The following is a 27,512-nucleotide window of genomic DNA, read 5'->3' as shown; positions in this document are numbered from 1 at the left end:
GTCCCAGCAAAAAGTGCCTAAAGAAACAGAGACTACGGCATAATATGTGTGGCAGAGGTCCCCAGAGAGAGTTATGTTGAATGAAATGCGTTTGGCTATCAAGAGACCAACGCGTGAAGCTTTCAGTGTCTACATTACCCAAATATCGCCGAAAGATCTTTCACAAAACCAAAGAGATTCTGGTCGTATGTACGGGTGGCCGCAAAGTTAGCGTCTCCCGTGGATGAGACAGGAACTGAAATTTAGGATAGCAAAGCGTAGATAGTTAACTCTTATTTTCAAATGTTCACATAGGAAAACCCAGAGGCATTGTCCCAATTTAAAACTCGTACCACTGAAAAGATGAGTGCAATAGATGTTAGTGTCAGTGGTCTTGAGAAACACATGAAATCGTTAGAATCGAAAAAAAGCTCCAGGACCGGACAGAATCCATATCAGATTCCACACTGACTTTGCGGCTGAGTTAGTTCCTCTTGTAGCTACAATCTAACATCTAACAGTGCCCATAGTTGGAAGAAAGACCATGTCATACCTGTCTACAAGAAGGGTAGCAGAAGATATCCAGAAAAAAGTACCGTCCAACATTCTAAACATTCATTTGTTGTAGAGTCTTAGAACACATCGTAAACGTTATGAGATATCTTGAACAGAATGGCCTCCTCCATGCCAAGGAGCGTGGATTACGAAAACACAGATCATGTAAAAACCGACTCGACCTTTTCTCACATGATATTCTGAATGACATGGATGAAGACAATTAGGTAGCTGCAGTGTTTCTCGATTTCCGAACATCTGACTCGGTACCACGTCTAAGCTTATTTTCAAAAGTATACGACAAGATTGATGATTTCTGGTTAGGGAGAACGCAGCATATTTCTTTGGATGGAAAGCCATCGGCAGATACAAAATTAACTTCGGGAAAGCTCGAAGGAAGTATTTTGGGATTCATGCTGTTCAAGCTGTATATAAATGACCATGCACACAATCTTAAAAGCAACCTCAGAATTTTCAGCGTCGGTGAGGTTATCTACACTCCTGGAAATGGAAAAAAGAACACATTGACACCGGTGTGTCAGACCCACCATACTTGCTCCGGACACTGCGAGAGGGCTGTACAAGCAATGATCACACGCACGGCACAGCGGACACACCAGGAACCGCGGTGTTGGCCGTCGAATGGCGCTAGCTGCGCAGCATTTGTGCACCGCCGCCGTCAGTGTCAGCCAGTTTGCCGTGGCATACGGAGCTCCATCGCAGTCTTTAACACTGGTAGCATGCCGCGACAGCGTGGACGTGAACCGTATGTGCAGTTGACGGACTTTGAGCGAGGGCGTATAGTGGGCATGCGGGAGGCCGGATGGACGTACCGCCGAATTGCTCAACACGTGGGGCGTGAGGTCTCCACAGTACATCGATGTTGTCGCCAGTGGTCGGCGGAAGGTGCACGTGCCCGTCGACCTGGGACCGGACCGCAGCGACGCACGGATGCACGCCAAAACCGTAGGATCCTACGCAGTGCCGTAGGGGACCGCACCGCCACTTCCCAGCAAATTAGGGACACTGATGCTCCTGGGGTATCGGCGAGGACCATTCGCAACCGTCTCCATGAAGCTGGGCTACGGTCCCGCACACAGTTAGGCCGTCTTCTGCTCACGCCCCAACATCGTGCAGCCCGCCTCCAGTGGTGTCGCGACAGGCGTGAATGGAGGGACGAATGGAGACGTGTCGTCTTCAGCGACGAGAGTCGCTTCTGCCTTGGTGCCAATGATGGTCGTATGCGTGTTTGGTGCCGTGCAGGTGAGCGCCACAATCAGGACTGCATACGACCGAGGCACACAGGGCCAACACCCGGCATTATCGTGTGGGGAGCGATCTCCTACACTGGCCGTACACCTCTGGTGATGGTCGAGGGGACACTGAATAGTGCATGGTACATCCAAACCGTCATCGAACCCATCGTTCTACCATTCCTAGACCGGCAAGGGACAGGACAATGCACGTCCGCATGTATCCCGTGCCACCCAACGTGCTCTAGAAGGTGTAAGTCAACTACCCTGGCCAGCAAGATCTCCGGATCTGTCCCCCATTGAGCATGTTTGGGACTGGATGAAGCGTCGTCTCACGCGGTCTGCACGTCCAGCACGAACGCTGGTCCAACTGAGGCGCCAGGTGGAAATGGCATGGCAAGCCGTTCCACAGGACTACATCCAGCATCTCTACGATCGTCTCCATGGGAGAATAGCGGCCTGCATTGCTGCGAAAGGTGGATATACACTGTACTAGTGCCGACATTGTGCATGCTCTGTTGCCTGTGTCTATGTGGCTGTGGTTCTGTCAGTGTGATCATGTGATGTATCTGACCCCAGGAATGTGTCAATAAAGTTTCCCCTTCCTGGGACAATGAATTCACGGTGTTCTTATTTCAATTTCCAGGAGTGTATTCCTATATTAATGCATTTTGGATCTTGTAAATATTTCATAAAAATTGCTGTTTATTTTTAGAGGCACGTTAATTCTGGATTCTGCGATCTATTTTTTATATGTGATTTGGGCGAGTTGATGTCTAGCCCTCTTATTATTAGTGACATTTGGTAGAATTTATTGTCTACGGTATCAAAGACCTGGTGAGCTCTAGAAAATTGTGTGTGAGGCAATTTTTACCCACTGATGGTATATCATATTCGAAATCTGTACCTGTGATATTTCAGAAACCAAAGTCTCATTCACAGATTAGGTTATATTTATTTAGGTAATAAATTATCCATCTTTTTTAATTTATTCTCTTATTTTAGAAAACGTTGGAAGCAGGGAGATATTCAGTTTCCTTTATCATCAGCATACTAAGCTTCAGACGAGGCACAACTCCCGCTTGTTTTTAGATGAAATGAGAAGATATCTGAGCTGAAAGACTCATTAATTATATTATTAAGGTAAAATGTATACTGTTCATGCAACATATCAGTACGTAGGTAGGTGTTTACATGATAGATTTTTTAGTGGTAGATTTTTTAGTTTCTGTTCGTCTTTCAGTCATGCTAATGTTATTGTATTTGAAGCCCAATTTTATTATGGAAGTACAGCAAAAGTGGGCTTTAGGGTTTGCTCTAAATAGTGGTATAACTTTGCCAAGACTGTATTGGGTCAACATCACTTCGAATGATCAGAAACCATCTCTGCTCTCATTTAATAACAGTGGTAAGGGAGTGCTATGCTACCTGATAGTTACTCTATTAAGGTTTCTATAGCTTAAAACATGTTGGTAATAAATTGGAGTTGGGCAGAGAAACTTTTGAATTTCAGAATATACGCTGGAAAAAAAGGAAATGAACTATTTTTTATGTCACTAATGAATTTTGATGGTTGATTGAAACCGACTGAAAGTTACATAGTAGTTGTTTTTATAGTGTTCCGTCAGAGATACAGATAAATAACATTAGTGCACGATATTCTTTTTCATGTGTTCATGAAATCTAAAGTAAGAAAGAGAGAGGCTGTCACGCCAGCCTATAGTCAACAGATTACCTGCAAAAGCAGTTTTGAGCACTTTAAGATTCAAATAATGTATGCCACAAAATAAAAATGTGTTACTGTACTATTAGTGTGCACTAGACTTATATTACTTTACCAAGATAAATAATATCTCCTCATGTAAAAGAGAAATTACTTTGTTGTTAACATCACTAGTTTTTTAAAGGTTATCTAGTTTTGGTCCTTAATTCAATGAGCAGTTAAACGATAAGGACTTTCACGAATAGCTGGTATGTGAATGAACTGTGTTATCTGATTACCACATATCAGTTGCTCCGAAATTCACATGCGAATTTATGGTCGTCTGGATTACAGCTAGCAGTTCTTTTCGACTTAAAAGAGTTTGTATTTCACAGCTCGTACCAGAGAACTGATAGAATAAATTACTTTATAAATATTATTTAGGTTCCTAAACCGTTCATTCGTAATTCTTCAGTTTCTTAAAGCAAATAGTGACAATCTTAAATTAGTAGAAGGGTTTAAGACTGTTTCGAATACTTTCAATTAGACGTATTTTTATTTTTTTAAATTTTGGGGCAACATACAGAAATACAAAAAAAATACAAAGGCAGAGAGATTTAACGGTCTTCTGATAAACTCTGAAAATGAGACTTTTACAATTCTTACAACCACATCCGAATTCCCTGCAAATCGGTACACTCCACAATTCGACCAACAGGCCAAATGGAGACTCACAATGCGACCCCATTCAAAGTCTCTAATTATTTACATATTTGCCAATTGTGTTAACTTTTTTTTGAGTCATCAGTCTTCTGACTGGTTTGATGTGACCTGTCACGAATTCCTCTCCTCTGTGAACTTCTTCATCTCAGAGTAGCACTTGCAACCTACGTCCTCAATTATTTGCTGGATGTATTCCAATCTCTGTCTTTCTCTACAGTTTTTGCCATCTACAGCTCCCTCTAATACCATGGAAATCATTCCCCCATGTCTTAACAGATGTCCTAACACACGCGCGCGCACACACACACACACAAATATATATGCCTAATAGGTTAATTTCAAATAGGCATAACCTGATTAAGCAAAGTTACGTTGAATATGTGGAATAATTCTCAAGCAATAAATTTATTAAAATTACAAGATAAGATCGCTATGATAAGAAATAAGTATTTGACATGTTTTTCAGTGCATCTTGTGTCCTTATGTCTCGTATGAAAATAATATTATTTGCCAGTACGTTGAAAAGGTTACTATAGACTCGAAGCTTGAGGATTGGCTGTTCTATTTTCACTCTCATTTTGATCACGATACTGTTTTTTGGTTTTCTAAATTCTCGAGTTTATCTTTGCAATATTATAATCGACCATCCTCCGGTCAGCTTCGATTAGTCGACCCAAGCTTTTTGAGCTATGTCTTCCTGTCGTGTTTGCATCTTTGTAAAGCCGCTGCGGTATTCAGCCAGGGGAACGTTCGCAGGTGTCTGTCCGCAAGGTTGCGTTAGATCGAATAAATTCGCGCCATTCTGTCATATCCTCTTGTCGGTTCTACGTTCTGTTAGCTGCCTTGCTTGCTCGTCTGGAATCACCGTGCTGCGTATCGGTGTCCTCCAATGGCGAAGACGTTGAATTTTTACAATTACTGGCTGGGGTGACTAGTAGGCATGTATAGGTTACTTCTGTCGTGCGTTCTAAATATTTGCACAGTTTTTTTGCAATTATTCTGCGTATAGAACTTGCAGTGAATTGTAACGTCAAGCGGTATTTTTGGGCGTACCGATACAGACGTTTACAGATTGCTTGTCTTTCGTAAAATGGAAGTTGATATATAGGATCGAGTAATATCTTATCAATCCCTTGCATTGTAGTTTCAGACTTATCATCCTCACTTATATTATAAGTAGTTTATTGCATTGCTCGAAGATGTGTTTTGAAAACTATATTAAATTTCAGCCTCCAGCTGCGTAAGCAAAGAAACTTTACATAGGTTTCGGCTACATTAATGTAGCCTTCTTCGGAAATGTCACAATATTAAATTTAAACATGCCTGATATTGGCCTTATCAAACTTAAAATGTTAGTAGTACAGTACATAGTCATAAGACTGCGTCACTTGTACTAATGTTTTGCCGATAGGTCACCCAAACGGGCCAGATAGGTGTGCCGCTGGCGCTGAGCCGTAACTCATTTCAGTACCTAGGTAAAGTTTCTTTGCTTATGCAACTGGAGGCTGAAATTTAATATAATTACATTTTACAGTTGTGGACTCTACTGCACAATGCTAAAAATATTGTTTTGAAAACATATGATTTTGTAGTTTTTTTCTAGAATTTCACTGCATATTACATGCTTTGAGGACCCATGTGTCTTAGTGTTTTGTCTGCACTTTTTAGAGAATAATCTACAACTTATTTGTCACATATCTCCTAATCACTTCACCCAACCTAGGGCTTTCATTTATTATTGTACATAATATAGTTCCACGTTCCTGTGCTGCCATTTTGTAATGACCTGTAGCTTCAGGCTGAGCAGTCATGGTACGAATTGTTAAATGATGCACTACTGTTGCTGTACATTAATAATAAACACTCCGTTACTTTCATAAATCAAATCACAGTTGGAGAAAAGTAGGTAACTGGATGCGGTACTGGAATGCTAATATTTTTTTGGAAGAATATGCATTGTGGTTACGTGTAATAGCGAGATATTTCTTCGATAGTGGAAGATAGTGACAGGGTTCTTATATCCAATAATATGTAGAGATTTTTTCTTAAATTAAGCTATTATTTCATTGGTTTAATAAAGCATTTGACTGATTACTCTTTTCGAGGCTAAATTCAATGATTACAGATACGAGGAAACAGCCCCATTGCGTTGCATCGCTTTTGTCTACAAGTTGAATGTGTACACATTACACTGGGTGCTTATAATTAAAGCTGTGTGTGTGTGTGCGTTTTGGTGTGATATATTTTTTGTGCTGTGTGTGTGTATGTGTTTTTGTGTGGTATAATTTTTTTTCGTTTTTGTTTGTGTGTGTGTGTGTGTGTGTGTGTGTGTGTGTGTGTGTCCAGATGGTGTGGGGAAGAGTTTTTTTTTTTGTTTTATGTTATAGCATATAAGCCTGGGCAAACCCTCCAATCACATCTAAGCCAGCCTGCTACCAAGAGGGACTATTTCCAACAATCAGGAATGTATAAACTTGAATGTCAAAGTTCTGATGCAGTATACATAGGCATGACATGCAGTAATTTTGAAACAAGATAAAAAGAACTTATCAGATGTTGGAAGTATGAAACAAACCATTCCAGATTTGCAGAGCATTTAAAACACCACAACCATCATCCTACAAACATGGAACAACAAATGAAAATAATAGGAATACGCAACCATGACAAACATCTTCTACAAACGCAAGAAAGGCATAGCAGAAAACAAACATGTGATAAATGAACAAACACACATCAACACAGGCTCCCTACTACACTTAATAAAGGAAATGATAACATAAAACAAAAAACTGTTCCCCACACCATCTGCACCATCTGGACACACACACACACACACACACACACAAACAAACAAACAAACAAACAAACAAAATTATACCACACAAAAACACACACACACACACACACACACACACACACACAGCACAAAAAATATATCACACCAAAACACACACACACACACACACACACACACGCACACGCACACGCACGCACGCACGCACACATAAACAAGCACACACACAAATGGCCACACAAATGCACACGAACAGATCACAGATACTTCAATAATTACACTCGAAAGTTTGGCAATAACATTCGATCTTTGGCAAAAACATTTGACAGTCGCCAACAGAAACCAAAACATTGTATTGAAACAAGCGTTCAGTTCATAGTGCTGAGGAATGTGGGGAAAAACCGCAAACTGCCATTCATAAGAAGAAGAACAACACCAAAAATGTAACAGGAGCGTAATATGTAAGAAACTGTCCACGAAACCTGTAAGTACAGTTCAAAACATTATTACTTAATAGGAAATACCAACCACCAGAACTGTTTATAACCTATAGGCACAGTGACATTAAATGTAAATTAAATAGCTAACATATGTACATATTCCAGGCCACTGATGATGCCTTGTAGAATATAATAGCGAAACGCGTATGGCACTAAAATTGTGTTTCATTCAGTTGCTGTCAGATGGTCCATAAGTAAAAATTATCAATATACCGTAATATTACACGCAACTGAGGAAGACAGGACTAAAAAAGTTGAAGATGTCGATACAGCCTTGTCAAGCATTCCCTGTCAACGTGTACAACAAGTTCAAGAAATTACATCTGAGACTCCATAAGACGATACAGCACATCAAATGCAACAAAACATGCAAATAGAACGATTTAATTCCAATTTACATTAATGTAAAGGTTAAAAACAGTTCTGCAGTGGCACAGAAGTCGAAATAATATGCAGAACGATATTGGTTACTACATGAAATTAAGATGCTCTATTCGATAAAACAGCACCTAGACATGATGCTCCATGAGACTCATCTAGAATTGGCAAAAAACGTAGGAAACGCCACAGTTTTCATGGCACTAGTAGAAAAAACTGAACACAACACCTACACAGCAATGAAACATTGACAAAACAAACATAAACAGAAGATAATGAAACTAACAGTAAAAAAGACGCAAATATACCTTTACATTTTAAACGTGAAACCACATGAACAGTAACACACATTCCATCCACTTTTAGTTAAGCTATCAGAGAGAGAACTACACGAAAATGAGAAAAAAAATGCTCTTGGAAAAAGGTTTGAAACACTGTACCAATAGCAAAGTGAACAATCAATACGTAGAAAATCTCACAGTAGAAACTGAACACATCCTTACACATGAAAAACAACAAAATTATTGTGAAATAAAAATAGGACTGACAAGGGAACTAGTAAAAGAAGAAATAAAAAGCATAATAAAACAAACACAGCAGAAACACAATGAGAACAACCAAACAGAAGCAGCCACTATGAAAAGGTTATAACAAAAGTGCAGATATTCACGGAGGTCCAGTGTGGGCTGTGTTTACTAGGTGGTGGCGAAACCTGGTATATATGCTAACGCGTTAATGGGAAACCGATTTACACTTGGAAACAAACTAGGCTGAATTGTGGCCATCAGGTGAGAATCTGGCTCTGTGCACTGTTTGTATGACGGTATGGCATCCACGCTTTCATCTGACAAGCCATAATGTGAGTAAACAGTATGGTTATCAGAGAGGCCATGCGCTGTCAGTGAAACTGTCTCGTATGTGAATGGCAGCAGTTACAGTACCGCACAGAGAGAGTATCACCGACTAAAAGGTCTGTGGAAAGCCCTGATGTCATTAAATGGTTCAAAGGAGATGATGATGAAATTCTAAAACACGGCGAGCTTGGTGCAACACCTGGGAAAGGGAGGTGGCAGTTTCTGACTAGGTTGTGTTTCAGAACGAAGTGGTTTTGTTACTTTTTTTGTCATTTGGAATGCTCTTTCCATTTTATGTACTGTTTTTTCCGTGATTGTCTTTTCTTTGGTATTCGTTGTTATCCGTTCACCTAGGTAACGTAAAACTGTTTTCGATGTTACCTTGTTACGAATTTTAAGACTTGAAGGGGCATCATTGATATTTGTCGTAGATTCTCGTTTTGAAATGATATTTTTAGTTCTTTTTGCCTGCTTGTTTTTGTAATTCTGTGATTTCTGTGGCATTATCCAGTGCGTCAGTAGTTAATAGCATGTCGTCTGCAAAAACTAGGTAGTCTAGGGTGGTTTTATTTGGGTTTCTTTCTAGTTGAGCACCCTTAGTATTGATGGATTTGTTTCATTCTCTCACTACCTTCTCTAAAGCATAGTTGAAAAATAGTTGTGACAAACCATCTCCCTGTCGTACTCCTGATTTTATTTCAAAAGGTTTCGACAGTCTCCCAATTAATTTTACATTTTATGTTGGGTTTGTTAAAGTTCACTTCATTATTTCTTTTGTTTTACTGTCGAGTCCGAATTTCTTTATAATGTTGATTAGTGCATTTCTATTAGTTAAGTCATACACATTTTTAAAATCTACGAATGTTTTCACGAATTTTATGTTTCTAATTTTCCTCACTTCTATTACGTTCTTTATATTTAGTTTTTGTTCTGCACAAGACCTTTCCTTTCTATATCTTCTTTGCTACTGTCCTAGTTGTATTTCGAGTATTCCTTTAGCTCTCTTTAAAAGTGCTATGGACAAGACCTTGTGCGTCTCTGGTAAAAGTGAGATTACTCTGTGATTGTTAGGATCAATTTTCCTTCCTTTTTTCTGTAGTGGACGTATTAATGCCGATGTCCATTCTGATGGTAAATTGTATGTTATCCAAATTTCATTAATGGTTTCTGTTAAACATGGAATGCTGTTTCCACTAGTGTGTCAAGCAAGCAAGTATATTATCTTCACCTGATGCTTCGTTATTTTTAAGTTGTTTTATGATTTCTCTGATTTCCTCGGTTGTTGGTGGCTTTGAGGATGGTTGTTTTCTATTACATTTCAAAACGAAATTCTTCTTTTTGCGCAATCGCAGTTGTCAACTTCTTTGAAGTAGTCCGCAAGTATTCTGCAGTTCTCGTTGGTATTATATGCAGTTTTCTGTGTTTTTGGATCTATAAATTCTTAACTTGATGGTGTGTACTTCTTTAAACTACTTTTGAAAGTTTTTCAAAGATTTCTTGTTTTGTTCCGTTTAAAATGTTACTCAATTGACGTTGGTTGATCTTTTATGTGTTGCGTTTTCATCTTTTTGAGTCTTTGCATCTACTGAAACTTCCTGGCAGATTAAAACTCTGTGCCGGACCGAGACTCGAACTCGGAACCTTTGCCTTTCGCGGACAAGTGCTCTACCATCTGAGCAACCGAAGCACGACTCACGACCCGTCCTCACAGCTTCAGTTCTGCCAGTACCTCGTCTTCTACCTTCCAAATCTCATTCTTTGCATCCATTTTTTTCTGTTCTTATCATTTTTATTTGCGGTCCGTATGTTCCAAGCTCGTTGTCTCTTTATAATTAACTCATCACACTCATTATTCCACAAGGCATGTTTATATTTCTTTTTAAGAGAAATGGTTTTTTCTGTAGTCAGAATTATGTATTTTACAGAATGAGATTTTCACTCTGCAGCGGAGTGTGCGCTGATATGAAACTTCCTGGCATATTAAAACTGTGTGCCCGACCGAGACTCGAACTCGGGACCTTTGCCTTTCGCGGGCAAGTGCTCTGTCAACTGAGCTACCGAAGCACGACTCACGCGCGGTACTCACAGCTGTACTTCTGCCAGTATCCGTCTCCTACCTTCCAAACTTTACACAAGTTCGAGTGTCGGTCGGGCACACAGTTTTAATCTGCCAGTAAGTTTCATGTATTTTGCAGCTTATTGCCATCATGTCGGTAATTTTTTTTCCAACTGCATTTTTTGATCATTTTCTCTAGATGACTTCTGTATGTCAAACTTTTTGAGTTGGTATTAGTCCTTTTTGTTAAAAATTCTCTAACCTTGAATTTAATTATAGTAAGTAGTGACCTGAATCTAAATCGGCGCTCTTGGCAACTTTTACATTGAGCACCTTAACTTTAGAATATCTAGTTATAGCAAAGCCTGAATAGGTCAGACGTGTACTATACGCTGGAAGCGGCTACAAGGGTAGCGGAGTACGTGTGGAGTGCACATGGGGTTTTTTTAGGTTAGAGAATTCCCTCCCTAGGCCCGACAAGACGCCTCCTGAGACACGGCAACAGGGAATAACAATATTAATGAGCCAATAGTAAACTGTAGGAGCGTCTATAGAAAGGTCCCAGAACTGCTCTCATTAATAAACTGTCACAACGCCCATATAGTACTAGGGACAGAAAGTTGGCTGAAACCAGACGTAAAAGGTAATGAAATCCTAAACTCAGATTGGAATGTATACCGCAGAGACAGGCTGGACAGTGAAGGGGGAGGCGTGTTTATAGCGATAAGAAGTGCAATAGTATCGAAGGAAATTCACGGAGATCAGAACTGTGAAATGATTTGGGTGAAGGTCACGGTTAAAGCAGGCTCAGACATGGTAATTGGATGTGTCTATAGTCCCCCGGGCTCAGCAGCTGTTGTGGCTGAGCACCTGAAGAATAATTTGGAAAATATTTCTAGTAGATTTCCCCACCATGTTATAGTTCTGGGTGGAGATTTTAATTTGCCGGATATAAACTGGGAGACTCAGACGTTCATAACGGGTGGCAGGGAAAAAGAATGCAGTGAAATTTTTTTAAGTGCTTTATCTGAAAACTGCCTTGAGCAGTTAAACAGAGAATCGACTCGTGGCGATAACATATTAGACCTTCTGGTGACAAACAGACCCGAACTATTTGAATCAGTTAATGCAGAACAGGGAATCATCGATCATAAAGCGGTTACTGCATCGCTGATTTCAGCCGTACATAGAAATATTTAAAAAGGTAGGAAGATTTTTCTGTTTAGCAAAAGTGACAAAAAGCTGATTTCAGAGTACTTGATGGCTCAACACAAAAGTTTTGTCTCAAGTACTGAAGCAAAGCAAGCGCTGTATCATGTATAAGATACAGAGGCGAGCGAGTGCACGGGACTTACCCTAGTTCACTGCTAGTAGCGTCACGTCATCGTAACGCGCCTGCATATAGTATTGCACCACATTTAACATAAAAGTAAAAATTAAGATTTGTGTGTAAAACTTTGTTAAAGTATAGTTCTATGTAATAATGTTTCAGGTAACAAATCTTAATGTTATAAAATTAGTAGTTTACGTAAAATTCACGTTTTGAAAGAAAAATAGGAGGCGCTAAATAATGACGCTAGGAAGCCAAAATTTGGTGAGAAGGTGCAGTAAGAAGTCATTAATGAGTGGTGCTGGTTTCCAAAACCATAAAACTAAAATTGACTCCAGAATCCGCGTTTTTCGGAAAAATCAGAGGCGCGAAATAATAGAGCTACAATATTGAAAATTGGTAGGATGCTTCAGTTCACCCTAATAATAATAATGGAAATACCACAATCAGTTACCTCTTCTAGTTTTTTAGTAATTTAGTAAAAACTACTTTTGTGAGTAAAATGTACATAAGCATTATAGATTAAGTACTTTAAATTTTAATGATAAAACAAATTCTTTAAGACCAATGATCAGATAGGACAATTAACAAAGCTACACCAAGTTTTAGTCTTGTAGCATAATTAACAGCTGATACAAGTCTTGATAAAGCTATGGTTCAGAGGTAACAATCTACCGTTAGTTCCATTGTAAAAATTCTAGAGAGTAAAGTTTTAATTTTAGCGGGCTGAGATTTTCTACGTGCTTTTGTACTGCTCAGATGTATGTATACAAAAATTGAGAAGTTTGTAAAGCTATTATTAAATGTGATATTTAAGATTATGTGCCTGAGATAGCGATCATTTGGAGGCTGCAGGCATCTGCATAGGAACGGAAAGAACAGATGCTCTCTTGGCGGTACGCGCCGGAGCTATATAAAAAGAGCGGCAGAGGCAGTAGGAAGCTCACTCCGCATTAGACCAACGCCTAGTCCACGCGAGCTTAACGTCCGATCGCGCCTCGCCTCGGGTGACGTCATAGCGGGCTGTGACATGCGCGTACTTAGCAATGTAAACGGACATTGAAAATCGCGAGGACTGTACACCGTCCTGGATCGTTTAGACTTCGGTAACAAACTGTTATTGTGCCGTCCGTGTGAAGTATAATTCCGCGTGGCAAGTGGTGACTAACTCCACTTTTAAGGCGAGCATTAATCTTTTTTTTTAACATTATTGCGAACTATTAATAGAGCACCGTTAGTTAGAGTAATGAACTATTCGGGAGGAACTTGCTGTAGAAGTCGCCTCTGAACTATTAAACGATTGGCTGAATTAACAATATTTAATGTCTTTAGCATTGTCAGAAGTTTCGAGTAATTTGTGTGAGCCTTTAAGATAATAAAATCTTGTTTGGAACTTTAAATTTTATTGAAGCAGCCCTAATCCCGTGAAGAACTATGGATATTTTTTCGTTTAGCTGGGCTGTACAGGAATGTGGCCGTGCAGACTGGGAACTAAGGTCAGTAAGTTTCCCTTCGCTTTCTGACTGGCCACCAAATTAGTTGCCAGGCTCGCGTGATTTAAGGTGGCAATGTTCAACTTTCATTCAACATTAAACAACGACTTCTTCGCCGTCCCACATATGTTGCATCGGCAATAGTCTGTTACGTGAAATGAACATTCAAACAACTCATTCGACAACTTCTTCGCCGCCCCACATATGGTGCTTATCGGCCGGGAAAACTGAATTAAAAGCAAATAAAAGTGCTCGATGTGTGAAAGCGATTGGTATAAATTAACGAACTCGGTAGGCAATAACAGGACACTGAATTGAACTAGTGTGGGAACAGTGTTACCAGTAAAGGCGGGTGTAGTGTATAAACAATAAGTGTCTACCGCTGTACGTGGGTTAGTGACGATGGTGAGGAAGGCGACGATGCTGGATCGCGGCTGCCGACGGCGCTGAGACTAAAGGAAGACGGTGCGTCATCGCGGAGCTGCGCTGATCTGCGAGACAGCTGCCGGCGGCGCCGAGCGGTCAACGGTGCCTTGCTGCCCCCCCCCCCCCCCCCCCCCTGGAGCTATTGCAGTAGGCGATTCCTGTGGCGGTACTCGACGCTACAGCTGCTGCTGCTGCCTTCAATACGTCGCGACGCGTCGCATCACGATTGCTGGTACACCGCGACGACATCATTCGTCGAAATCAAGCATTTAAGTTAAGTCAAAGACTTTTAAAATATTTATTAACTGCTGCTAACAAACTAAAAGATATGGAAAGTAGTGTACATTTCAGAAGGGAACCGGTCTCTGACCAAGAATCCTCAGGATCAGGAATTGAGTTTAATGAGGATGGTTCCATTAATCCCTCAAATATTGAACTAGAACGTAATTTGTCACCAGTAAATTATGACTTTAATTTAAATGAGAGTGCAGGGATGCAATCAATAAGTGAAATAGAAGTCAAAAGGGAGCCAGCAGAGTTGCTAACTTTGTCAGGTAGTGAAACTGAGCTCAAGATATCTCCAGCTCAGTCAAGTCAAGAGATACAAAGTATCAAGGTAGAAGCTCCGGATTGGATGCAAATACTGTTTGCCAAACTCGAATCAAACCAAAATAAAATTGAGGCTAAAATTGAAAATAGTAATAAAGAGTTGGAGAATAAAATTGAGGTTAGTAATAAAGGGTTGGAAAATAAAATTGAGGCTAAAATTGAGGATAGTAATAAAGAACTAAAAGAAGAACTGCAATCAAAATGGAATAGTTTGAATTATAAGATAGATGCTATTCATCATGACATTCAAGTAAAAGTAGGGCAACAGTTAACTAAAATGCATAGTACTTTCAAATGTGAAATAGATCAAATTCAAAAAAATTATCAAGAGGCAGATGAACTTTTGGAAGTGAGGTTGTCCGAAAGATTGAGCAACGAGTCCAAACTTTGCTCTGACAAAGTTAAAGAGGTACAAATTAAAGTAGATACTTGTCAGAAAAACATTGAGAAAGTACAAGAAACCTGTACCGAAATTCGTGGTGCAGTGGAACAAAGATGTTCTGCCAGGATAGAAGCAGTAGAGTCACAAGTAGAGGAATTAAATACTAACATTGCTAACCTAGAAAATAGAGTAACCTCTGTTAATTCTAGTCATTCTACTGTACAGCATGTGACTTCAGTTGACGCCGCTTTTATAGGGTGTCGACAGTTTTTGCGCTTTGATCCTGATAAGTACATTCACCCTCTTGAATTTTGGAATGACTTTGAGGATGTTCTCCCCAACACTTGGTCAGAAAGAGAAAAAATTTTATTTATAAGAAGTCATTTGTCAGGTGATGCTTTGCGATGATCAGCGGATGTAATGATCAAATGTAAAACTTTATCTGAATTTAAGTCTGCATTTCTCAACGAATACTGGTCACATAACAAACAAAATGATGTGTTAAGGGAATTCTGGAGTGGTAAGAAGTTTTTCCCAGGGCGTGAATCAGTAAAGGATTTCGCTAGGAAGTGGGTTTCAAGACTGTCACATTTGACAGAAAAGATGAAGCCAGATATGATCATTATGGGTTTAGAAGGTAAGCTGCCGTGGTACTGGCAGAAGAGGATCATTTCCGCCCCTAGAGATAATATAGACAAATTTATTGAATATCTGGAAAGAGTGGAAAGAGTAGCTGCTGCTGAGGAGCAGGTGCAGCAGAATAACAAATCTTCTAACAATCACGTACAAAATAATGGAAACGTGAACGTTAGAAATATGGAAGTTAGGCACACCAAAACAAACTATCGAAACCAAAGCCGTGGCAGAGGAAGAGGGGGTAGATACTCACCACGCTTTCGTAACAACTACTATGACGAAAGTGGAGAAGTAAATACTATGCCATTAAGACAAGAAGGGAGTCATGATGCTACTATATCTAGTGGTGTCACAGATGAACACAACAGGCCGCGTGTGGGAAACTAAATCCCGTCTATGAGGAAACTGGCGCTCACCAGGCGGTAACAGTAACACAGCCAGTAACGGAAACACAGACAATCAGCCAACATACACAGACAGACAACATGGATGACGAAATAAATACAGATAATACCAGTGATGTGTTAAGCCACTCTCACAAAATAGTGGATAGTATTTTGGATACACTAGAAAAATGGGTCAAGGAAGAACAGGAACTCAAGGTAGATAATGGGGAAGAAATAGATAATGGGTTTGAGTCTGATGGGAATAATGATGAAGTAAAAGCTTACATCTTCGATGAAAATGGCAATCTAAAAGCTGAAGTAGAAGTAGCAGAAGTAGAATCAGTACTGCAAAACTTTAGAGAGGAGGAAATGATGAATGAAGGGGGTAGAAATAGTAACGAGGTGAAAGAATCTAGTAGCTGTGTAAACGTGCCACAAATGGTTGAAGGTGACGACATTCTTATGAACAGCAATATTGCGCAGGGACGCAGTTGCTCAGAGGTAGAGGATAATTTGGCTGATGTGCAGCAAACAAAAGTAGAAAAAGTCGTCAGATGCTTCGATTTAAAGTTAGTGGACAGATTAGAGAAAGCAGCTAAGATTATAGAGCATGATGAGCCCCAGGATGTAAATGTAAATGTAATTGCAACTGATCAGAATTACTTTAGCTGGAAGAACATAGAACGAGATTTATTAGACGAGGTGTGTGAGCAACCTGTTCAATGTAAAATAACTCATCCTGTTATCAAAGTAAACATATCAGGAGTCACTGTGCGTTGTCTGCTTGACAGTGGCAGTGAAGCAAGTGCTTTATCACAAACATTTTTTGACACCATACCCAATAAAGAGAAGTTAACAGTTATGAAAGTAAGTGGCTTAAAGATTATAGGTGCTACTGGAAAAGTCTCTAGACCAGTTCAACACGAAGCTTTGATACCCATTGGTATAAATGACGTAGTAATAGATCATCCTTGTTTGATTGTGCTAGGCTTAAGTGTTGATATGTTGATTGGTACTGATTTCTTATCAAAGTACCAGGGAAAGATCAATTTTGATCAGAACAACTTAATTTTAACTTTACCTGACTCTAAAGTGATAAGAGAGTCTTTTATAGGAAGTCATATAGGCGGTAGTAATGAAACTTGGGAACTGCCTATTAGAGTAATAAAGAATAAAGGATACTTGCAAGAAAATTTGGTTTTCAGTGAGAATGAGGAAAGTGCTAAGGTTGAAGAGATAATTAATAATCTGAAACACGATGCCACAGGTTTTGCTCCATGTGAGCTGATGTTCAATCAGGAACCACATAATATCATTCCGAGTATGATTGACTTTCCAGTTCTAAGTCAGAGTACATTGGATGAGAAGAAAGCACAGGCCAGGGCAAATATACGCAAAAGAGCTTTAGATAGGAAAAAGAGGCATGATGCAAGGGCTTCCCCCACTAGTTTTAAAATTGGTGAGCTAGTGCTGGTCAAAACAAAAGAAAAATCAAAGAAAATTTCTGCAGAAACTAAAAAGTTTATGCATGTATATCATGGACCATTTAGAATAGTAAGTAAACCTCATGCAAATGCCTATCGTTTGGAATATCCAAAGAGTAAGAGAGAACTAGGTCTAAGAAATATTGTGGATCTAAAGGAATTTAAAATTAACAGTAATTAATTACTGTAGGGAGTCTGCCACTCTTTGGCGGATACACGGTTTGGCGTACCGTGCAGTCCCAGCTGGGTGAAACTTTATTTCCTTTTCAAGTTTCATTCCCTTCTTCTGGTCTATCATAACAGGTAAGAATCACATATGTCTTCAGGTTGTATATATGCTATTAGGTTTTAAGTATTCTTAGTAAGGATCTACCTAGTGAATGGCAAAAAAAAAGTCTGAGTACCAATAAGAGGCAAACATGGCTAAAATAAATAAATTAAAATATTTCATGTAATTGTAAAGGGTTAGAAACTACAACTAAGAGAGACACTTTGCAGTATACGAAGTACGGTATGAATATGAATAATCCATGAGATTATGCAGAAGGTAGTATGTTGCTAGAAATAAGGTTGTCTGAAGGAAAACAGCGTAAGAAGGTAATGCTCATAGAGGCAAGCAATGGCGTTTTAGAATTAAATAAATGGAGATGTGTGGAAGTGGTGTGAGGATCGCACCAAATATATAGAAACAGGACGTCAATAGGCTGAGAAAAGGAAAAGGGGGAAAGAAGTGGAGAAATGAAGTATTTTGAATCTGGAAGAAAAGGGAGAAAATGAATAAGGTGAAGAAGTGAAGTAAGTAAATTGAAGTAAATGATGTAGGATTAAAGAATAATTCCCTCACGTCTCGTGAAATGGTGAAAAACGCTAAATCTTGCTTGAGGCAAATAAATAGTTAAACAGACAACAGAAACACACAAATATTGGAAAATGCAGAAATTTGGAATCGGTATACTGAAAATAACTAATTTCTTTAGTAATTCATACAATAAAGCAAAGTGCTGGTCAGCAAATGACTTCTTTGATGAACTAATCCATACGATAATTAAGCCAGAGTACATTAAAACTAAAAGGTTACTCAATTTTCTAAGTTGAAGCAAGATCTTAATATATTAATTTGCTAAAAGAATTTTCACTATTTAGGAACCTAAAAGATTATTTATGAAAGAAGAAAGTAGGAGCTATTGTATCAGATACGACTTAGTGCTAAATGTCTTTCTGACAACTTCACAATTAGTAAAATAGTGCCAGAATATAAACTATAAAATGTACTTTGTCCTACCTTAGATATAAGTTGAAAACAGAAACTTAGACTGTATTGTCTGTTTCTCAGGGACATGCAGGCTGCATGAATGACTGACAACAAGCGGTAGGGAGATTGAAAGTAGAGACGCAAACCACAGTGAATACAATTTCCTCCCACAATTTTGTCAATCAGTGAAATTAAATGAGTGTTACAATAGGACACCCACCACAGTGCCGAGTATTATAGTAAAAGAAAAATGTGAGTGCGTTGCAGTGATAAAATTAGTAGTTTACGTAAAATTCACGTTTTGAAAGAAAAATAGGAGGCGCTAAATAATGACGCTAGGAAGCCAAAATTTGGTGAGAAGGTGCAGTAAGAAGTCATTAATGAGTGGTGCTGGTTTCCAAAACCATAAAACTAAAATTGACTCCAGAATCCGCGTTTTTCGGAAAAATCAGAGGCGCGAAATAATAGAGCTACAATATTGAAAATTGGTAGGATGCTTCAGTTCACCCTAATAATAATAATGGAAATACCACAATCAGTTACCTCTTCTAGTTTTTTAGTAATTTAGTAAAAACTACTTTTGTGAGTAAAATGTACATAAGCATTATAGATTAAGTACTTTAAATTTTAATGATAAAACAAATTCTTTAAGACCAATGATCAGATAGGACAATTAACAAAGCTACACCAAGTTTTAGTCTTGTAGCATAATTAACAGCTGATACAAGTCTTGATAAAGCTATGGTTCAGAGGTAACAATCTACCGTTAGTTCCATTGTAAAAATTCTAGAGAGTAAAGTTTTAATTTTAGCGGGCTGAGATTTTCTACGTGCTTTTGTACTGCTCAGATGTATGTATACAAAAATTGAGAAGTTTGTAAAGCTATTATTAAATGTGATATTTAAGATTATGTGCCTGAGATAGCGATCATTTGGAGGCTGCAGGCATCTGCATAGGAACGGAAAGAACAGATGCTCTCTTGGCGGTACGCGCCGGAGCTATATAAAAAGAGCGGCAGAGGCAGTAGGAAGCTCACTCCGCATTAGACCAACGCCTAGTCCACGCGAGCTTAACGTCCGATCGCGCCTCGCCTCGGGTGACGTCATAGCGGGCTGTGACATGCGCGTACTTAGCAATGTAAACGGACATTGAAAATCGCGAGGACTGTACACCGTCCTGGATCGTTTAGACTTCGGTAACAAACTGTTATTGTGCCGTCCGTGTGAAGTATAATTCCGCGTGGCAAGTGGTGACTAACTCCACTTTTAAGGCGAGCATTAATCTTTTTTTTTAACATTATTGCGAACTATTAATAGAGCACCGTTAGTTAGAGTAATGAACTATTCGGGAGGAACTTGCTGTAGAAGTCGCCTCTGAACTATTAAACGATTGGCTGAATTAACAATATTTAATGTCTTTAGCATTGTCAGAAGTTTCGAGTAATTTGTGTGAGCCTTTAAGATAATAAAATCTTGTTTGGAACTTTAAATTTTATTGAAGCAGCCCTAATCCCGTGAAGAACTATGGATATTTTTTCGTTTAGCTGGGCTGTACAGGAATGTGGCCGTGCAGACTGGGAACTAAGGTCAGTAAGTTTCCCTTCGCTTTCTGACTGGCCACCAAATTAGTTGCCAGGCTCGCGTGATTTAAGGTGGCAATGTTCAACTTTCATTCAACATTAAACAACGACTTCTTCGCCGTCCCACATATGTTGCATCGGCAATAGTCTGTTACGTGAAATGAACATTCAAACAACTCATTCGACAACTTCTTCGCCGCCCCACAGTACAGATAGTGATGAGGATTAGTGGACAAAGTTCAAAACCATCATACAATATGCGTTAGATGAGTATGTGCCAAGCAAGATCGTAAGAGATGGGAAAGAGCCACCGTGGTACAACAACCGAGTTAGAAAACTGCTGCGGAAGCAAAGAGAACTTCACAGCAAACATAAACATAGCCAAAGCCTTACAGACAAACAAAAATTACGCGAAGCGAAATGTAGTGTGAGAAGGGCTATGCGAGAGGCGTTCAATGAATTCGAAAATAAAGTTCTGTATACTGACTTGGCAGAAAATCCTAAGAAATTTTGGTCCTATGTCAAAGCGGTAGGTGGATCAAAACAAAATGTCCAGACACTCTGTGACCGAAATGGTACTGAAACAGAGGATGACAGACTAAAGGCCGAAATACTAAATGTCTTCTTCCAAAGCTGTTTCACAGAGGAAGACTGCAGTGTGCTACCTTCTCTAGATTGTCGCACAGTTGACAAAATGGTAGATATCGAAATAGACGACAGAGGGATAGAGAAACAATTAAAATCGCTCAAAAGAGGAAAGGCCGCTGGACCTGATGGGATACCAGTTCGATTTTACACAGAGTACGCAAAGGAAATTGCTCGCCATCTTGCAGTGGTGTACCGCAGGTCTCTAGAACAGCGTATCGTTCCAAAGGATTGGAAAAGGGCACAGGTTATCCCCGTTTTCAAGGAGGGACGTCGAACAGATGTGCAGAACTATAGACCTATATCTCTAACGTCGATCAGTTGTAGAATTTTGGAACACGTATTATGTTCGAGTATAATGACTTTTCTGGAGACTAGAAATCTACTCTGTAGGAATCAGCATGGGTTTCGAAAAAGACGGTCGTGTGAAACCCAGATCGCGCTATTCGTCCACGAGACTCAGAGAGCCATAGACACGGGTTCACAGGTAGATGCCGTGTTTCTTGACTTCCGCAAGGCGTTTGACACAGTTCCCCACAGTCGTTTAATGAACAAAGTAAGAGCATACGGACTATCAGACAAATTGTGTGATTGGATTGAGGAGTTCCTAGATAACAGAACGCAGCATGTCATTCTCAATGGAGAGAAGTCTTCCGAAGTAAGAGTGATTTCAGGTGTGCCGCAGGGGAGTGTCATAGGACCGTTGCTATTCACAATATACATAAATGACCTGGTGGATGACATCGGAAGTTCACTGAGGCTTTTTGCAGATGATGCTGTGGTGTATCAAGAGGTTGCAACAATGGAAAATTGGACTGAAATGCAAGAGGATCTGCAGAGAATTGACGCATGGCGCACGGAATGGCAATTGAATCTCAATGTAGACAAGTGTAATGTGCTGCGATTACAAAGAAAGATAGATCTATTATCATTTAGCTACAAAATAGCAGGTCAGCAACTGGAAGCAGTTAATTCCATAAATTATCTGGGAGTACGCATTAGGAGTGATTTAAAATGCAATGATCATATAAAGTTGATTGTCGGTCAAGCAGATGCCAGACTGAGATTCATTGGAAGAATCCTAAGGAAATGCAATCCGAAAACAAAGGAAGTAGGTTACAGTACGCTTGTTCGCCCACTGCTTGAATACTGCTCAGCAGTGTGGGATCCGTACCAGATAGGGTTGATAGAAGAGATAGAAAAGATCCAACGGAGAGCAGCGCGTTTCGTTAGAAGATCATTTAGTAATCGCGAAAGCGTTACGGAGATGATAGATACAGTGGAAAACTCTGTAGGAGAGTAGCTCAGCAGCTCGGTACCGGCTTTTGTTAAAGTTTCGAGAACATACCTTCACCGAAGAGTCAAGGAGTATATTGCTCCCTCCTACGTATATCTCGCGAAGAGACCATGAGGATAAAATCAGAGAGATTAGAGCCCACACAGAAGCATACCGACAATCCTTCTTTCCATGAACAATACGAGACTGGAATAGACGGGAGAACCGATAGAGGTACTCAGGGTACCCTCCGCCACACACCGTCAGGTGGCTTGCGGAGTACGGATGTAGATGTAGATGTAGTTGTTTTTCAGCATAACTCAGATTTCATGATACCCACTTCCTTTGTTTTCTAGAAAGTTTTTGAAGAATATAGATTCTAGTACTACGTTATGCTATCTGCCCAGGCGTACGAGCCTCCGTTTGCGTTGGTCCTACTATTAAATGTAAATGTCGTGTGACTAGGGCCTCCCGTCGGGTAGACCGTTCGCCGGGTGCAAATCTTTCGATTTGACGCCACTTCTACGTCTTGAGCGTCGGTGGGAATGAAGTGATGATGATCAGGACAACAAAACCCCAGTCCCTGAGCGGAGAAAATCTCCGACCCAGCCGGGAATCGATCCTGGGCCCTTAGGATTGACAGTCTGTAGCGCTGACCTCCCAGCTACTGCGGGCGGACGCTCCTACTATTGATGTGTGCTGACGTTCTTTGCGAATTTGTGCAGCATTACAGTGTCCAAGAAGTAATACTTTGTTTTTCAATGGAATGTGACCTAGGATTTTTGACAAATTTTGCCAAAATTTTCTGTTTGCTCTTTCTGTAGTCTTTTTTCTCAGTTGTTGGTGCATGTATATTTCAAACGGTGTAAACTTCGTTTGATGATATAAACGTTAATGTGGGAAGTTGAAAGGTGGCTACACTGAGTCACAGCGCCAGAGATTACGCCAAAGATTATTTATTATTCCGCCGCCTCCACTGGGCGCAGTAGCAGTTCAGAGGATGTCGAGAGCAGTCGTTGTTCTGTTGGGAGAGGTAGTAGACGGTCTGAGTGTTGACTGATATGTTGTACTATTCGGTTGGTGTAATGTATAGATCGAAGAAGATGCAACTGTCAGAATATATTTGAGAAAGGAGATGGGCTTTTGATTTATGATGCTGGCGTAATGGAATATTTTCGTCAATATATAATGAGGTAAAAAGGTATTACAGTTTTCTTTAATAACAATCCCTCTTGCACACAGGTACAGTCAACAAAGCATCTGGCTCGTGTTCATTTATTAGACTTGTAATTCTGGTTTCTATGTGCAGTTATAGTATTTCTGGTTTTCCAATTAGTTCATTGTAAATGGTGTTTAAAATATTTTGTCGTATTGAGAAAGAACCGAGCCAGATACATGTACGTTGAGTCACACTACCACACACACAGAACAGTTACACTTGTGCTTTGTTGTTTCGTAGCTTTTATAGTTGCAGGGGACTTAATTAATCAATTGTGTTAATGGAAATTCCTTGTCATTCTTTATTTTTATTTTATGCAGTGAGATTGCGTGCTAATACTACTCAGGGCCAACCGGTTACGAGACTTCGTAACTGGTCACTCAGCTAGTAAAATTATTGCATTTATTCATTAATATTAGTCTTTTCTTTTTAATTAAGCCCCATGCAAAGACATTAATTGATTCAAATTCTATTTTTGAGTATAATGTGTTTTTGTTTACAACGAAACCTGTTCCAGATTGGGGACATAACTTTCTTTCTGGTTTTCCCTCAAATGTCCAGGATCCTTCTGAATCTCCTTTGACATTATCATACTTTTTATGGGCTATAAACACGCCTCCAACGCCACTATTCACCCTATCTTTGCGATATACATTCCGGACGGAGTTGTCCGACAGATACGCGATATTCTTTTTAGCTTTGTTTCTACAAAGTGAAATGCGTATCAGAAAGGGCAACAATGGTTTGGGAACTTTTTCAGGTGAAATACGCTCCCGATGTCTAATAAGAGGAGGATTGTAATCTTATTTAAAGAAAGGATTGTAAATACGTTTGTTTCATCAGACTGGCTAGGGAAATGACAGACACATTGCATTCATTATCTGGAACATCGGTAACAAGTACCGATCGAGCCATAATGATTTGGGTTCCCACATGCATTCTACCACGAATCGCAGCCACTCTCTTTTCGCCTCCTAGAAGACTTGATCCGTCTCTAATAACGTCGATAAGGTGCTAAAAACCAAGCTTTTTAAGGAAATTTGAAGTGTTCCTGCACGATCCTGGAATACGTGATTATGAATAAGTTCTGTTCTACGTTCCCTGCAGTTACTGCCTCGGCGTTTAACCAGTACTCAGTTTCGCACCAAACAGACCTCTATTAAGTACAAATCCCCCATACCAGAAGGTTCTCGGCGTTAACCCTAAACTGATTTTTCCCCGCGCTCAGGACCGCGGACTTGCGAGGTGTCTCCTTAAGAGCCAAGTTGCTAAGCGCGTAATGCGACCTCTTACCGACTCCAGGGCAGGTAATTTGCTGGGCAGGGGCCACCAACTTCGTTAATCTGCCCATTTTTGGCGCCGGCAATCCAATCACGGGCGACGCTGCAGTCGCATTACCCAGGGTCACTCGGTGCCTTCATTCAACCAGCTGCGTTCCCCCCGCGTTGTTTCTCAATTAGAATCCGCCTTCCGGGAGTAACGTTATTTACTTACTGATGCATTGTCGACTGCTAATCGAGGCAAGCCTGGCTCCTAGGAATGATATATAAGAGCTTTCTCGTGTACTCTGTGTCCGGCAGAGTCGCTCAGAATTGTCTTCGGCTCTGGTGGCGTATCGCTAATGCGTGGTGTAGCCAGAACACACTCTGGAATCTTCTTTTCCTTCGTTGCATTAATTTGAGTTGAGGGTGAATGCAGGATGAGTCATAGTTTAACGTGGGCCTGGTCATTGATTCTCTACATAGTTGGCGTCCTAACGCCGTGATGTCCACTTATTCTACTAGAAGGATTGTTACCACACGTCGTTCCGGTGCAAAGTATGTAAATTTAGCTTGTTTTTCCGTGCTTGTTGTCTTTTGATGCTGGCCGGAGTGGCCGAGCAGTTCTAGGCGCTTCAGTCTGGAACCACGCGACCGCTACGGTCGCAGGTTCGAATGCTCCCTCGGGCATGGCTGTGTGTGATGTCCTTAGGTTAGTTAGGTTTAAGTAGTTCTAAGTTATAAGGGACTGATGACCTCAGATGTTAAGTCCCATAGTGCTCAGAGCCATTTTTTTTTGTCTTTTGATTGGGAGAAGATGGATCAGGGCGACTTTTGTCTATATGGCTTCTGGAATGCGCGTAAAAGCCCCGCCAGACTACAGACCGATGGTCTGTGCATTGAGCTCCCTCTAGGTCTGTAATGCTAGCACTCACCGCGCAAGCCTTAACTCGTAAGACGGAGAAAATTTCACAAATAGATGTAACAATTGAGATTGCTTCACAGAAACTCTGCAGTTCATTACAGAGTTCCATACTTAGTGATATGGCTGGCAGGAGAGCCAACACCTTGGTACTAAAGTAGGCCGAAAGGCACGCGATTTAGCTCATGCAGGCTGACTTGAGGTCTGGAACAGGCCAAGGAAATTAGAATTTAGAGACAACGGACGTAGCTGGTGGAATACTTAACTTTAATCCATTAATGACGAACGTCGCTCTTGACATTACATGATTCACAGTATCAATAGTAACAGATAATGGCGCCTCGCTAGGTCGTAGCAAATAACGTATCTGAAGGCTATGCTCACTATCGTCTCGGCAAATGAGAGCGTAGAAGTGAGTGAACCATCGCTAGCAAAGTCGGCTGTACAACTGGGGCGAGTGCTAGGAAGTCTCTCTATACCTGCCGTGTGGCGGCGCTCGGTCTGCAATCACTGATATTGGCGACACGCGGGTCCGACGTATACTAACGGACCGCGGCCGATTTAAAGGCTACCACGTAGCAAGTGTGGTGTCTCCCGGTGACACCGCACTTAGTTTCGTAGAAATCCGGAACTAGAATTCTACAACTTGTAAATTCTTACTGCTACAACGTAAGGGCGTACGATATTTATAATATTCCATACTTTCTGCTGTTTATTTACCAGATGCTACTCCAGGCGGGTGTAAAATGAATGTGCGCAACGGAAAATAATAAGCGCTAAAATGAAGATATGGCCCTGTCTGACGACCCCCCTGAAGCAGATATTAGGATCTCTTAATGGACTTTAACATATAAATTACAACCCAAACATAAATGAATGATTAAGGCAATTAATACTACTAAATGATAAATGTTGTTCCTGTTTATATTTTTATTGAAGATGAAAAAAAATCATTATTTTGCATGTTTACATTTCCTAAGTAAAATTACTAATGACTTGCCCACCTCTGCCCCTTATTATGACTGCGCGATCTAATATGAATAACGCGAAATTACTGACATCACCTACGTACGAAACACTACAAGACACTACTTTCAAAGACGATCTACAGTGGTGTGGAACCTCAGTGGGAATAAACTAACGTGATCTCAGCTGTTCAGCTTTTATAGCCCTAATAAGCCGAAGCAGTTTGCGATAATACCGTATGTACTGCGTCCGGTGCGTCCAAGTGATGGTTCTCGTACTCGTCTGTGACGTTGGAAGAACTCCAGCCACAAATAAACTATTTCAAACACTACGCCGGCAGTAGGCGGTCCTCGGACTAATACACTCTAATACTGTCGTCACCTCTCTGTGTTCTGCAGACGAGAAACGCTAACTCGCAACCACAAGGACGGAGTTCAGATAAAGTCTCAACGTAAGTATAGGCAGAGGAAGCGCTCGCAATTACTGAACGCTGCGTACTCAATGACGACTTCCAACCCGGAGGTGAAGTCGAGTTTCGTATAGCTTCGCAACAGTACAGTCCCTAACTGTTCTAACTATAAACTCTACTAGAACTTAGAATTACTTAAACCTGACTAACCCAAGGACATCACATACACCCATGCCCGAGGGAGGACTCGAGCTTCCAACGGAGGAGAGCTGCGAGACCCGTGGCAACGCGCCTCATACCGCGCGGCTACCTCGCGCGGCAAAAACTTTTTATTTTTATTTTCTGCATTGATATAGGTGCACGGGGAAGATCTGATGATTCGACAGTGTTCAGTAATTCTAGACTTCACAAGTTGTTGGAAAGCCACAAAATCAAATTATCA

The sequence above is a fragment of the Schistocerca gregaria genome, chromosome 2 (genome assembly GCF_023897955.1).
Source record: "Schistocerca gregaria isolate iqSchGreg1 chromosome 2, iqSchGreg1.2, whole genome shotgun sequence".
NCBI lineage: Eukaryota > Metazoa > Arthropoda > Insecta > Orthoptera > Acrididae > Schistocerca > Schistocerca gregaria.
Note: the sequence above shows the minus strand (reverse complement) of the source record.